This window comes from Nannospalax galili, unplaced genomic scaffold, assembly GCF_000622305.1.
Source record: "Nannospalax galili isolate Female #2095 unplaced genomic scaffold, S.galili_v1.0 scaffold16, whole genome shotgun sequence".
In the NCBI taxonomy this organism is placed as follows: domain Eukaryota; kingdom Metazoa; phylum Chordata; class Mammalia; order Rodentia; family Spalacidae; genus Nannospalax; species Nannospalax galili.
Genome location: NW_008339910.1, coordinates 3,882,426 through 3,898,770, shown reverse-complemented (window position 1 = coordinate 3,898,770; position 16,345 = coordinate 3,882,426). Strand labels below are relative to the sequence as shown.

At 34.6% G+C, this 16,345-nt stretch overlaps 1 non-coding gene across 1 annotated transcript; it reads left to right on the top strand.

Annotated features, from left to right (window-relative positions):
• The first annotated feature begins 13,406 nt into the window (after window positions 1-13,406).
• On the top strand, window positions 13,407-13,508 carry LOC115070636. Its single transcript, XR_003849777.1, has one exon. It is a non-coding gene; the product is annotated as a small nucleolar RNA U13 (small nucleolar RNA).
• Window positions 13,509-16,345: the final 2,837 nt, after the last annotated feature.

Below are 16,345 nucleotides of genomic sequence, written 5' to 3'. Positions count from 1 at the left end.
CTATTTTCCACCTTAAATGTATATCTACATAAAAATCTATTTTGAAAGAAATCAGGGTCAGCAAAATGGCTCAGTGGGTAAAGGAGCTTGTGACTCTAGCCTGGCCACCTGAGTTCAATCCCTGAAATGTACTTAAAGGTGGAATGAGAGAACCACACCACAAGTTTGTCCTCTGATGTTCACATGCACACAAGGCATGTGTGCCCATGCACATATGGGTGCACATGTGTGTACACATGTACACAGCAATAAATAGATTTTAGAAATAAAAAAAGAAACCCTTTCATCCTCAAGTTGGTTTTGGTCAGTGTTTTTATCACAGCGATAGAAAGCAACTAGGATTCATAGTCAACAGATGTGTTTAGGCAATCCTTAGACTATGATGCTATGTTCAATTTAGAGAAATTTCCTCTCAGAATTATAATTTTCATGAACATAGCAAAAATCACAAATTCAAAAATGAAATAGTCATTAATTATTGGATTTCTACTTGGTTGATGTGTGAGTTTTAAAATTATTGTCTTTTTCTAAAATTGCTGCATTGTTACCATTTTATTGAGTTAATTAAAAGACAATAAAAATCAAACATGTTTGCAAACAGATTTTCAAATTTCATGGAAACTGTCTTCAGTTGGTAGCTAAAGACAAGGAGACAACAGATGTCACTTTTCTTATAGCATTAGTATGCCCAATCAATCATTCATTCATTCATTCATTCATTCATTCTTCATCCAACCAATCAATATGCCCATCTGTGTCCCAAGCAAGATGGAAAGAGCCCCTGTCCTTACGCCACCATCAGTGTGGTTAATAATGGACAGAAACTAAGGGCATCAGTCAATCAGTGGATGGTGAAACTTTTTTAAATATATAACCTGGGTTCAACTCCCAGCACCCACATGGTGGCTAACAGCCATCATAACTCCAGTTCAAGAGGAATCCAATGCCTTCTTCTGACCTCTGTGGGCATGACATGGCACAGGTGTACTTACATACATGCAGAAAATACACTCCTACACTAAAATAAAAATATTGTCTTTTGTTAGGTAGGTTCAATAAACAGTATAATTTGCCTGGCCATACACTATAAAATCAATAAACTTTGGTAGTTTATCTTTTCTACCATGTAGTATTTGTACACCATACCACTGACACTAATGTTCTCATACTTGATTACTTACTTAGCATTCTTGCCACCAGTCACATGTAAGGGTTTTTTTTGTTTGTTTGCTTGATTTTATTTTTGTTTTGTTTTTAAGCTGGCATTTGTAGGGTGAATCTTTTCAAATGGGGGTGAGAAAATGAGAAGATGGGCAATGAACAGAAAAGTAGTTTTAATCATTCACCTGAGCTTTCCAAAGACTTTTCCTAAGATAAAAAAGTGATATTACTTACACAAATGTTGAAGTCTGCATTGAAAAAAAAATCCAAACCACCCAGCAATAACTTTGAATTCCTGCAATCTCTTTCAGTCCCCAAGGCATTATAAATCATAATGTCAATGAAACCAGAGGCTTCTTTATTCTCTCAATATAAATAATAATACATTCTGGATGAATAAGCAGGAGATATTTGTAAGACTATTTAAGTGCTTTGATTTAGAGCAGTGAATGAGCTCATAAAAGCACAAAAGACAAGTGAAGGTAAACAGCATGAAAGATATGATAATATAGAACTTGATTTTTTTCTCTAAGTGCTTGAAAGAGACACACGGTTTATGAGCTAATAATAAACTCTGCCTGTTTTAAATGAAATGTCTTTGAAAAGAAAACAAGCACAATTTCACAGTGGCTGAATAAAGAATTGAGCTTAAACCTTTGATTTTTCCTTTGAATGTATTAACATGCATAATTATTAAAGATATTGAGTAGATTCTTACCATTCTTTGAATTCATTAGAGAATTTGTGATTTTATTATACTCTGTGGCAAACAGAACCTGAGCCCGCACATGTACAGTCTGTTTCCATGGTCTCTTTTCATCACCATTTACTTTTGCATCAATTGTTTGAGTGCATCATATTAGGAAAGTCTGATGAGGGTTCTGTACTCTAACAACTATTTTAGAGTCTCTTCAAACTCTTAACTGAGTGGCTTTTAAAATTATCAGACAGATTTTTGACCCCAGATATAATGCTGCTTTTGAAATCAGAAATCATTATATCAGTAGCAAAAGGAATTGTGGCACAGATTTAAGAGGATAATAGTTATGGTATGTTAACTTTACAAGATTAATTTCATACAAATGCAAGATGAGACAGAAACACACATAGAAATTTTCCTGTATAGTTTTATCATACAGAAAACACAACCATGAGACCCTGTGGAGCCAATTGCAATGGCCTCTGCTGAAATGAGGTGTTATGAATACGTGTAATTCACTACACAGCATATATGAACAATTCTACCTTTATAAAATCACCCATATAAAATCCAAATAGGAGGATGTTGAGTCTGAATGTGGTAAACATACACCTTATGTGTGATTCATATATGATGTGCTTGATTTAAAAATTAACAAATATGGTGGCCAATGCTGTCTTCCCAGAACACAGAGAACATCACTGTGCCTAAGGTCAATCTAGATTACATAGGAAGACCTTGTTTCAACAAAACAAAAACAAAATAAAAAGTGACAAAAATAAAATGAAAGAATAAGTGTAGAATATTGAATGAAGGCGCAGGAGAGATGACTCAGCACAGAGCACATACTGCCGGTTCAGAGGAGCAGAAGTTGCTTACAAGAACCCACTTCAGTGGCTCACAATATTCTGTAATTCGACCTCCAGGAGATCCAACACTGTCTTCTGGTTTCTGCAGGCACCTGCAGCCATGTTCTCAGTCCCACAGACAGACAAAAACATACATAAATACACATAAATAAAATATATTTTTTAAAAATATGGAAAAATACTTTGATGAGGAGTGAGAGGTACACTTTGTGTGTGTAGATGAGGATGCATATTTAGAATAAAGTAAAAACTTTATTATGTTGGTCTAGGGATGTGGCCAAAGTAGGTCTTACTCTAGGATATATTAAGAGCCATGGGTATTTGTCTATGTTTACAGTACTACATGAGTTACCATTGAGCAAGTCTTAGTACCACTTAGACTGATTGGTACTAAAGGGGTTGATTACCCCCAAGTTAAAAGTGCCACTATTGCACCAATAGCTATAGTTTGCTTGGACACTCGTTGCCGTTTATTAGACTTTACAGCTGTAGATGTCCAATGATTTGTTGTCTCCCTTGGCAGCTTGCATAGTACCCTCTGATAACATGAGAGCTAGTTTTAGAGAGGAGACTTCCAGGTTAGTTCCAGCTCCATTCCTCCAAGTCCTGGGTCTGAAGTATGGCCTGTTTTCATCAGTAGAATCTTACCTTCAAGTTCTAGGAGGCAGTCAAAGGCTGTGGCAATAGCCTGTGTTAATTTGGAAGTCTCTGTGCTACCCTGACCAGAAACTCAAAGGAAGGCCTTCCCTTGCCTGGAACTGCACTTTTTGTTATAATGTCTTCATCCATACCCATATACCGATGTATTTACTGTGTATATATTTTTCAATGGCATTTTGAACTAATGCATCTCTCTCTGATTTTTATAACATCTAAGCATTATTTATCTCTCCTCTCATTCTCCCTGTATAAGACTCCCTATGCATTCCCTACTTAAGGTACTTCCTTTTCCTCATTCCCCCATTAATGACAGCTGTCTCCTCCTAGCCCCTTTTCCTGCACTCTTTCTTCCCCCCCTTTAAATAAATGTTCTCTTTCTTATTTCTATTTTACGTGTACAAATGTATTGCTTGAGTGTGTGTAAGTGCACCTGTGTCATGAAATACCCACGGAGGTCAGAAGAGGGTGTTGAATTCCGTGGAACTGGAGTCATTATGGCTGGTTGTTAGCTGTCATGTAGGTGCTGGGAATTGAATCCAGGTTCTCTGCAAGAGCAGCCAATGCTCTTAACTGCTGAGCTATCTCTCCAGCTCCTCCTTCTTCCCCTTTATCGTCATGGATCCTTTCCATTTTCCTGGCTGCTCTGATTACATCAAAATATATTCTCACTTCTAAGGATTTGGAGCTAAGATCCACAAATGAGAGAGAACATATGTCGCTTGTTTTTCTGAGTCTGTGTTACCTCACTGAGTATATCAGTTTCTAGTATCAGTTTCTAGTTCCATCCATTTACCTGCAAATTTCATGACTTTGTTTTTCTTTACCACTGAGTAGAACTGCATTGTATAAATGTACCACATTATCACCATCCATTCATCAGTTGAGAGACATTTAGATTGGTTTAATTTCTTAGCTATTGTGAAAAGAGAAGCAACAACATCTGTGCAAGTATCTCTGTAGTAGAATGAGTCCATTTTGTATAATGCCAAGGAGTGGTATGACTGGATCATATGGTAGATTTATTTTTAATTTTTTGAGTTCTCCATATTGTTTTTCACAGTGGTTGCACCAGTTTGCAATCCCATCAACAGTGTATTGCAACAGAAAGACCACCCTTCTCTGGAATTTACACCAGCATTTGATGTCATTAGTTTTCTTAATCTTAGCCATTTTGAAGAAATCTTAGTTCTGATTTCTATTTCCCTTAGTACTAAGGATGTTGAACACATTTTAAGGTGTTTTCTAGCCATTTTTCTTTTTTCTTTTTAGAGATCTCTGTTCAGATTCATGCCTTTTAAAAGACTGGGTCAATTGTTTACTTGTTTCTTTGTTTTTTGAATTCTTTGTATATTAGCTGCTGACAATTTTTCCCCCTTTGTAGGCTTTCTTTTCACTTGATTGACTGTTTCCTTTCCTGTACAGGAGCTTTTTAGTTTAACGAGGTCCCATTTGTTGATTGCTGACTTCAGTTTTTGAGTGACTGATTTCTGATTTAGAAAGACCTCTCCTGCACCTCTATTTTGTAGTATACTGCCTATGTATTCTAATGTTTTCAGTGTTTCAGACTTCGCACTGAGGTCTTTGATACATTCACAGCAGATAGAAACTATTACAGAGTTCATCACCTGAACAAGTGCAGAGAATAAATGTCTCTGAGATGCTTATCTCAAAGTGACATATCTTCAGTGCAACTTCTATTCACAGGATGAATACATTTCTCAACTCTCACTAGATAAATTTCCTTATGCAAATAGTGATTAACACAGAAACCCACAACTGGCCAGTGTGGCCACAAGAGGCCACAGAGTGCTTATCTCTGATTAGGACATCTATTTTAAACCTCTACATCCCAAGGCTGTATCCTTGCAGAAGAAGAGGCAGAAAAATTTTAACAGCTAGAGGGGTTGGGCAACTACAAGGAAACAGTCTTCCAGACAGCTAGTCATTTATTCTTATTAACTCCCAGCAATGGTGACAGCATGCACAAGTCCTATGCAAGCTCAAACCAGGCACAATCCCAGCATACGCATGGGGAAGTGAAGAAATCCCAACCCAACCTAAGGTACTTTTAGCAATTGATGGTTGCCGGGAAGGGGATAAACAATGTCTTGTAGTGATGGAATTCTTGGTGGGCCTAGTGGATAGATCTACACTGAAAGACATTTGAGGACAGAAAGCAAACTCTCTAAGCTGTGTTATATGTATGAAAGTGCAGTAAATTGGGCAGGGTGGGCAGTGAGGGGAAGTGAGCATCTGGGAGGAGAGCTAAATACCATCAAATTATATTGTACGAAAATCTAAAAAATTTACTAAAAAATATAAAATATGGAGTACTACTTTTTTATTTCTTCAGATTTTATTTTTTTAAACTGAGGACTTGGTTTAACATGTGTAACAGGATACAGATAGAAGCAACATTCTCAGATAATAAATCCTAATAACAAATGCCTTTGGAGGATCATTACCTGACTCATTACAAGTGAAATGCATTGCTTCTTATTGCAAGCAGGTTCCTGCTACAGGGATAATGTGTACATTCAGGGAAAGAATACTGGATCTAAACTAGACTCTAAGATTATTTTGACATGCTCTGAAAGTTATTACTTCTACCTGAGCATTGTTTTTCTAACCAAATAGGGTCAGAAATGCCTGATGGCTCTCTCCATTACTTCCCAAGTATATCACAGAAAGTAATTTGACTTTGGTAAATGTATTCTGTAATGCATGTGCAGACAATTATAAATCATATATTTTCATTAATAAACAGAACACATTGAGGACGTTTACTAAAAACCACAAAATTTTCAAGTCCAAAAGCCAGAAAGGATTTCACCAGATTTCTTGTCTAAACATTTTTCAAGTGATCTTTTATCAGTGTTTCACAGCGGCTTCACCGACACCTTGATGAAATGGCAAATGGAGACAAACGTGATAGGAAGGAGGACAGTGTGAGCATCACAGCCTTGAGAACCACGCATTGGTTCTTGAAGATGGAGTTGTTCATCTGTAGCTCGATAAGCATTCATTGTACTCTACTAAATGGGAAAATAGGAACATATGTAGTAATTTATTTACAACTGTAAGATATTGACTTCGTAGTATTTGTATTTTATTTGTAGGCTTTTGGAAGTGAGCAACTCACTAAGAAATCTATAGATAAATATCCATAATATGCTTTTACTGATGAGAAAACTGTTAAGAACTTCTGAAGAAAATATCCTAGACAAAGTAGTACAGTAGTTTAAGAAATGAACAGCAGACCCCAATCTTATCTAAAGGAATATTGACAACTGATTGCTGCTACACGAGGAATAGCTGACCTTCCTAAAACAAAGACCTCTAGATAGGCTGACTAGATTCACCAGATGGACAAGTAGTGGGGAACGGCTGGGATGCTGACAACACAGTGGACAGTAGCAGGGATAAGAGAGTATAAGGACTCCAGTGGGTGGAGGGAGGCTATGGGAGAGTGCCATCTGGGAAGTGAGTGTATAGTTGAATAGGATGGTTTGGGATGTTCTGTGTGATATACAGACACACAAAAATCAACAAATTTTTAAAAAATGAATTATATTTGAGGAGGAAGCAGAAAAATTTATGTCATGTTGATTAGTAGAGGTGATAAACATTACCACTGAAATCTACCTGATGACTTTATAGACACCTGATGACAGGTGCCAAGGATCTGAGTGCAACTGATTATGACTAGTAATATTCAGATACATACAGATTAGAGATGCATGTGCCAACATCTCAGTGTTAATAGCAAAAACGAGTCTTTATGTAAGAAACACTATATTTTTAAATGAAATGGAGGTCTTTTTTAAAGGTTAAAAACTCATTCAATTTTATGGCTTACAGGCTCAAAGAGATGTATCCTTGTTTTGGAAATTGTTATTGAATATGCTAAAGCTGTAATGAAATTCTTCTTCTAAAAAATATATATATATTTTTAAAAAAGAAATACTAGGGTACCAACATGTGCTGAGGTGGAAAGAGGGTCATTTTTAAGCAATCTTTTCATTTTTACCAGGTTTGAATATTATCTTTCTGAATTAATTGTTTCATTTATTTGGTGTGTGTATGCATTCATGTGTGTTTGGGTACATGTGTGTAAGTGTACATGTATAGAGGTCAGAGGACCACCTTAAGGTGTCATTCCTTGGGTGCCATTCAACTGCCCCCCTCCTCTTTGAGACAAAGTATGCTGCTGGCCTGGAAATCCACAAATACTCTTAGGTTGTGAGTCATCAGGCCATAGGGATCTGTCTCCCCTTCTCTAGCACTGACTTTACAAGTATGCATCACCATTCCTGGCATCTTTTACATGGGTTCTAGGGATTTAATTCAGGTCCTTGTGCTTGAAAAGTAAGCATTTTAATGACTGAGCTTTTGTATTTTAAATTTATAAACATGTTTACATTAATCTCTCTCATTTTACTTTTCTACGTTTAAAATTAAGCGCTTTTTTCTTGATATTGGCATAAATACTTTCCATATTATATTAATATTCAGTTTTCTTTTCAGTAACATTCTTCTTTGTCCAAAAGCCTTTAGAGTAATTTTCCAAAAGGGCACAAAGTTTATCTAAGGACAGTGAGGACCTGGGAAGGTAGGGATTGGGAGAGGAATGAGAAAAAAAGGATTGAGAATACACTTAGTTTTAGGGCTCTGTAGCTTTCCACCTAGCTATCATCAAAACTTTTTGTTTACGTATTTTGATTAGCTCATAATGATAGTTATTTATGAGTCTCATGTTTGAGTATATCTAGAAAATATGTGAAAGCTGAGTTACTCATCATAAGGCACATAATTCTTCAAATTTATTAAAAACAATGCAATAAAATAGTACATCACTATTTGTGAAACCAATGGATGATGAGAACAATAACAAAAACGATGATGACCACAGAATTCCTTGTCTCATTACATACTCTGCCATATTAGGCAAGTTTCCATCTGTTATTAGAAACTATCTGTATCTCAGAGGACTGATGTAAGGATTAAATAAAGCTATACATCAAATTTCAAGTTAGTGTTTAAGAAGGGAAGCAATAAATATTTCAAACAGAGAGAAAGAGAAAGAATTAGGAAAAAATATATATTAGTAGACATTTGTATGTTCACGAATCCTCAGTTTTCTGCTTTGGTTTTGTATGAAATAAGGACTTGCCATTATTGCCTTATAGTTGAGAAGGAAATGCCCATTGGCATTGCTTCAGAACGCCCGTACTGATTGCCTCAGAATGTTTGCCCTCTGTTCTGAGCAGCATCGCTCACTTCTGGGCCTCATTTTCTCATGCAATTTCAGGAGCGATTGCCAGATGATCATAGTTAGTTGCCAGTCATTCATGTTTAAAACTGTCTTTTAAAATTACATCTGTGAGGAAGTACATTTTAAAAATATAATCCACATATTTGTATCATTTGAGGTAAAATTTCTAATACTATTTTGATTGAACATGTCAAATAAACTGAAACCGATTTCCTTAAAAAAAATACATTGTTTAACAACATGTTCAAATGGTCAATATTCATTTCATACTGAAAGGGCAACTGCCTTCCAGCAGCAGGTCTATGGATATAGTGATGTCCACATTTAGAGAAATTTTCGTTGAGACTCACTATAGTATCATTTTTCCTAGGTACTCTTTGAAGAAAGACAGTTTTGCTCACAATGGCTATAAGTCTTAATCATTGCAAATGGAGATAAAATCCTAATTAATTAATCATTTAATTACTTTTCTGTTGCAACGAGATTTTATCCATTTCATTTACATGCATAACTGGTTTAATAGTTTTTCCTAAATAGGTAGTTTGAACTAATAGCCTGGAGAATCAAATAATCAAACCAATGCTGCATAGAAAGTTGGAGTAAATATCTTATCTTATAGAATTTAACTGGTCATTAACTCGCTTTATGAAAGTTTTAAGTAATTCTTACTGCCCGCTTCACCCTGCTTTCTTTTTGTGGGTCATTCTACTCAGTTAAAGTAGCTTACTCTAGCAAGTGCGATCATTGAGTAGGTCAGAAACACATATGTCTTCTCACTGTTGCCTATTTATGTGAAAATTTTATTCCACTCTAATATTGCTGTTATGGCCTTTGGTAAGTCCTTAGCTTGTTCCCTGTGTTTTTATATCAAATTATAACTTTCAAAATGTTTTCTCAAGCATAATTTTCCTTTTAATCCTGCAACAATTGTAGAATCACATGTAGCCATAAAATAATACACAAAGATACGATAAACATTTGGCCAGTATCTTCCCAACTTGTCATTGATAACATACTGTATAACAACAGAAAAAAATCACAGCTAAAATGTTAATATTGAGTCAATTAATTTAAATTATTTGTATTTAATTAGTTTGAAATGCACTCAGGGATAAGGGAATGTGTGTGAATTTAGCTTTATGAAATTTTGTCACATATGAGTTGTCATGTGACTGAAAAGCCCTATCACAATTGGAGCACTGACAGACATCCTCACAAGCATCTTATTGTTGTTACTACTATCATTATTCTCCTCTTTCTTCCCATTTGGCAAAGTTGCAATCAAAAAAAAAAGAAAATGTTTTTAACACGTGGTGCTGGAACACCTGGACAATCATGTATTAGTTTGTTTTAAAGGCAAATCTCATCCTTACTTTACACAAACTTAAGTTGATACATGTCACTCCTTATTATGGGAGGCTGGTCTCCACAGTTTCAGTTACTCGCAGTCAACAGTAGTCCGAAGTTATTAAAAATCACAATTTAATAAAGTTAAAATCCATGAGCTTTAAACTGCAGATTGCCACAGAGAGCATTAGAACATCTCATACCATTCTCATGTACTTCATCTGGGATAAAAATCATTCCTGTGTTCAGTGTCAATGCCATATGTGTTATTTGCCCATCAGTCATTTGGTCTATGCATGATAAGTATAGTCTTTCAATCCTTATGGTTGAGTAACACTTATTAAAATAATTCTTAATACTAATCTATAGGGGAAATGTAATGATCCTGGAAAATTGGGTAAGCCAAAGAAAAGTCCTAACATACTCCCTTTAAGTGAAAACATAAAAATCACTACTTTATGAGGAAAGAAAAACTATCATCCAGAGGGTGCTAAGATATGGAAAGAATGCATCTTCTACCTATGAAATGATGAAAGATAAGTTCTTCTTCTATTTCAAATTATTAATCACATCACTATAGTATGTGAAAAGTCTTGTACAATACCCAAATTTAGGCATCAATCAAAAAATCAAGATACATCCCTCACAGACCAGGGTGAATTATACTATCTAATGAACTCATATCCAGATAAATGTGACAGAACCATGTTGTACAACAATTTCCTCAGAAGCTCATTAAGACTCAGGAAGTCCTATAAAGTTCTCATTAGGACTCAAGAGATAAAGAGCTCAGAATTCTCAGGAAATCCCTGAAACTGACTAGTTGTACCAGACCCTGCCGTCCCAAGACTATATAAGCAGTAATACATACTGCAGACACTCGTACAATATAAGCCATCTGGAAGAGATACTCTCCAACCTCTACAGTTCCCTGCAAATTCTTCACTGGGTTCTATGTTTCTGGCTTCTGTGAGCCATCACGCATACTGGAGTGAGCTATCAGTGATCAGCTGCTTTTGAGTCATCTCTGTTCCTGTAAATAACCCTCCACCCATACTCCTGTAATCAACCAGAATAAACTCACTGTTTTACCAGCCTGGATTTCAGTGGTATGGCTACTTTGGGTCCTCAGTTCCCTATCTGGGGTGAATAGACATTTGTGTTGCATCTCACCAGAAAAAAAATGTTACAGAGCCAACAGAGACCTGAGAAATAGACAGCTCACACATAGCCAGCTGAGTTTTGACAGAGGTGCTAAGGTCATGCACTGGAGATAACCAAGTCTTTTCCAAAAATAGTATCAAAAATGAATTAATCTCTTATACATAAGACTTAAAATTACAACTTTCTTTAGAAAAAGACTAGAGGAAATGCTTTAGGATAAAAATGGACAAGGATTTTTGGACAAGATCCTAAAAATCCAGGAAGCAAAATTTTATAATGGACAATGTGTTATTACTTTAGACTAAAAGACTTCTGTATAGCACAGGAAAAAATAACAACAGAGTGAAGAGACAACCTATAGAGTGTGGAAAATATTGGAAGCTATCTGAAAAGGGTTTGTCATCCACAGTACAAAGAAACTAGAAAACATCAACAGTAACAAGGGACTGAATAAACAACATGATTCTAAAAAACAGTCAAAAGACCTTAAATAGATGATTTCCAAAAATAAAACATACAGATGACCAAGTGAAAAACAGCCAGGCCAACATCATGAATTACCAAGGATATTCACATTAAAATCACAATGAGATGCCATTTTCTCCCTCAAAGAATGGTTCTTAATAAAAGGATGAAACGAAGTAAGTGCACAGAAGAATGTGGAGCACAGGGAGTCAAGGAGCATATTGTGTGGGAATATAAATTAATACACTCACTACGAAAGGAGTATGGAAGTTCTATGGGAAGTTAAAAGCAGAACTTCTCTATTCTAGCAATCATAAGCTTGGGTATAATCTAAAGGAAATGAAATCATACTGTTAAAGAGACATTTACACTCCCATATTCAACTCTAGTACTATTCACATTCCAAGAAATGCAAATGGCCTAAGTGGGCATCAACTGACTAATAGATAAAGAAAATGTGGTACATATGGACAATCAAATACTATTAATCAATAATCAAGGATGAAATCTTGTCACATGTGACAAAATTGAGAGAACTGAAAAATGCATGACAAAAAGACAAATACCGTATAGTGTTACTCATAATAGTCAATTAAATTTTATCTGATAGAGGTTGAGTGTAGAATCATGATTAGAACAGGGAAGAGTTGGGTGAAGTGTGGAAAGAAGTTGATTATTATACTCTAAGTTACAGCTAGAAGTGAGGAACTCTTATGTGTTATTACACCACAGTGATTATCATATCATTAGTGCAGTGTACATTGCAGAAAACTATAAAAGTATTTTGAAAGTTTCATTATAAAAATGATAAATATTTGAGAAGACATATGATTAACTTGATCTAAACCTTATAGAAAGCATACATGTATTTAAACATCACATGGTACTTTATTAATAAATACAATTTTTATGCCTTATGAATCAACCAAAATTAATTTAAAAAATCATATCAGATACAGAAATTTTATAATTTGATTAATATATTTCTTATAAAATGAAAATCTAGATTTCCCAAGAAAAACAAATCAATAAATAAGACCCATATGCTAATACTTATAGACAATACTTTAAAAACATTTTTACTTATTACTTTTTTTTATTTATTGCCTGCATGTAGGTAAGTGCACCCGTGTTGTGCAATGCCTGCAGAGGACAGAAAAGACTGTTGGATCCCCTGAAAATAGAGTTAGGGACAGTTAGCTGCCATGTTGGTGCTGGGATTCAAACCCAGGTCTTCTATAAGAACAGTCAATGTTCTTATCCACTGAGCCATCTCTCAGCCACTATAGATGATTCTTACATAATTTACTCAAAGCTGAAATCATACAGATGTCTGTTGGCTAGAGAACGGATAATAAATTTTGATTCATCACTAAAAATGGGACATAAGTCATTTTTCCCAGTTGTCCTTTTCTGCAGAATCATATATTAACAACTGTTTTTTAAAAAAAACTATTTTATTTATTATTTTTATATGTATGAGTGTTATGCCTGTATGAAGGTAAGTGCAGCCGTGTTGTGCAATGCCTGGGGAGGACAGAAGAGGCTGTCGGATCCCCTGGAACTGGAGTTACAGACAGTTGTTAGCTGCTATATGGGTGCTTGGATTCAAACCGGGTCTTCTGCAAGAACAGACAGTGTTCTTAACCAGTGAGCCATCACTCTAGCCCCCTTAACAATGGTTTTACTTAAAAAAAAACCACAATAGTACTGTTTAATAAAAAACAAAACAAAACAAATTAAAAAAAAACCTAACATAATCTTGATCCTTTTTTGGTCGATAAACGTGATGACGCAGGATGTTCACGCCTGTGTTGACATGCCTCCCTCAAACCTTGTTACATATCAGCACATTACCCATCTGACGTGAAAAAAGAAAAAAAGAAAAAAAAAATCTTATCACACATATGACAAGAGAAGTAAATCTCAGATTCATTACAACCGTCAAAGAAACCAGAAAGGTTAGTGTTGTGGTTAATATTAACAACTTGACAAGATATGGAACATCTAGGAAACAAGCCTCTGGCTATGCCCATGAGGGATTATATTGACTATAGGGTAAGTGATGTGGGAGGCTCAATTATGAATGATACCATTTCATGGGCTGGATTTTAGACTGACTGAAATAAAAGGAGAAATTGAACCTGGCACTAACATAATCTCTCTTTGCTTCCTGACTGTATGCAGTGTGACAAGCTGCTTTATGCTCCTCCTGCAGAAACTGCCTCTGAATTGTGAACCAAAATAAATTCTTATTTCCTAGTTGCTTTCATTAGGATTTTATCAGAGCTCTGAGATACATAACTAATTCAGTTATACAACGTTTGATTCCATATTCTAAGAAGCTTTATGAATAGTGGTATGATTAAGAGTTTCCAGACAGCAAACACTTTCTATGAACGACAACTTAGAAGTCTTAGTGAGAATGAATTAATCTATATTTTTATTATGATGAAGACAGTAGAACTATTGATGTGTTGGTATTTGTAAGCGTTCAGCAAAATGCATATTAAGTAAATATATTTATATATGTGTGTGTATGTTTGTATGTATGTTTGTGTATGTCTCTGTGTATTCATTAATATCATATGGTGAAAGTTAAAACATGATATATAAAATTGTTGTGATCATTTGAGAAAAGCAAACTGTACATCTACATGTAATCACAGAATGCAAATTTTAGACACTAAATATACACATGAAGGAATTATAGAGGACTCAGAGGATACATTTAACTGCTAACAGACATTTTGATATAACAAATATGTCAGAAAATAATTTAAAATTAGTAACAGAATGAAGAATACATTTTAGTTATATATGAGACAAAATATTTATAAGAAAATAAACAATTTGACCAAATAACTTTAAAGTTGGGAAAAATTACAAAATAATCTAAAGATTAACTTTCAAACATATGAAAATATTTAACTTCATATTATATTTTATAAAATATTTAATTGCATGCTATTTTGAAAATTATATACATATATATTTTCTCCAAAAGATTGCAAAGTAAGAAGAAAGAATAATAGATATGCATCATAAAATTTGAATTGATCAATTTATGAGAAATCTTTTATGAAGATTTCGAAAGAACATTAGTTGGTTTAATTAATGAGGAAAGTGATAACACAAAACCAACTTTGTTTAAATTTTATATCACTTACAATCCATTTATTTAAAAATATCTTGATAAGCACATGTGCTAAGAAGAATGTATTAGAATTTTAAAATATTTAAAGAAAACATAGAGATTAAATATCTGGTTGTATTTGTATTGAATGGGCAACACAATGGCATTGCAGTCTGTTGAATCATGAAAAAATAAAAAATACCCCCTGCACTGGAATGTGGAGAAGTCAACTCATATAGATGAATAAGGAAGTTACTTGTTTCATATGAATGAATATGCAATTCTTAGAAAATCTAGGGTCTAACTCCAGTTGTGAAGCAAACCACACTGAACACAAAAATTCAGGTTCATTAGTATTTCGAACACCATGAAAATATATAGTTTTATAAATTGAAATTTGTTTGCATTTCAGTGTAAAAAACAAAAATGAAAACAAACACACCTTTACTTAGATATAAAGTGGGCATACTGTGCTGCAGTACTGACCTTCAGTGAAGTAAAACGACATTGCAGAAGGGCTTATGCTTCACGGAAGCCACTGCCAACGAGGAACACACATTTGAATTTTTAAAAATATTTTATTTATTATTGTTATTTTATATGTATGAATGTATTACCTGCATGTATGTAAGTGCAACAGTATCATGCAATGCCTGTGGTGGTCAGAAGAGGGATTGGATTCCCCTGGAACTGGAGTTATGAATGGGTGTTTGCCACCGTATGGATGCTGGAAATCAAACTGAGGTTCTTTCTCTGAAAGAGAGCCAGTGCTCTTTAACCTCTGAGCCATCTCTCCAGCCCCCTTGAATGTTTTTTTTTTTTTTTAAGGAGTCACATAGTAAAAGTTATAAAGGGACATATAATAAGAGATTGAGTAACCATATATATTACAAAATTTTAAGAAGCCATCAATACATTAATGAGATATTTCAAAATCTTTAATATCTAGTTAGGAAACTATCCTTACACAAGCAAGAGAAAAATCCCTTCATTTGACAGTCACGGTTAAGGAATGGAAATTTATCATCCTCTGTGTGTTGAGTGCAGACGCATTTGGAAGGATGAAGCATTTTAAAGAAGTTAGGTTTTAATACATGAAAATAATTCAATTTTACTATTCATTTTCCTGTATCACACCTCTTCCTGAAGGGTACAAAATAATCCTATTTCAGTTTTGAATAAAAATGATAAACATGCAATATTAAATTTAAAAAGATAAAACAATTCTCGTTCTGTCTGTATTTTCTCCTAATCAAAAGGGAAATTAGTCCTTAGAAAGTTTACCGGACAAATTCTGAATGCAAGAATAGGCTGTAGCAGGTTTAATAATGTCAACTCATTTTGGGTTTTGCCCAAACAGAGAAGAAATGGGTGGAAAAGAACTCTGGGAAAGAAAGAAAGATGCTCACTCCCAAATTTAAGAAAAACTCCAATCAAACTTTAGTGCCTTTAACACCTTTTAAAATTTTTGTTAGTAAAATATAACTTTTGAAAATTTTTCTTTCCTACTTCATGATCATTGACTGCCTTTCTATTCCCCAAGAAAAGTCAAGCTTAATTTGATAGTC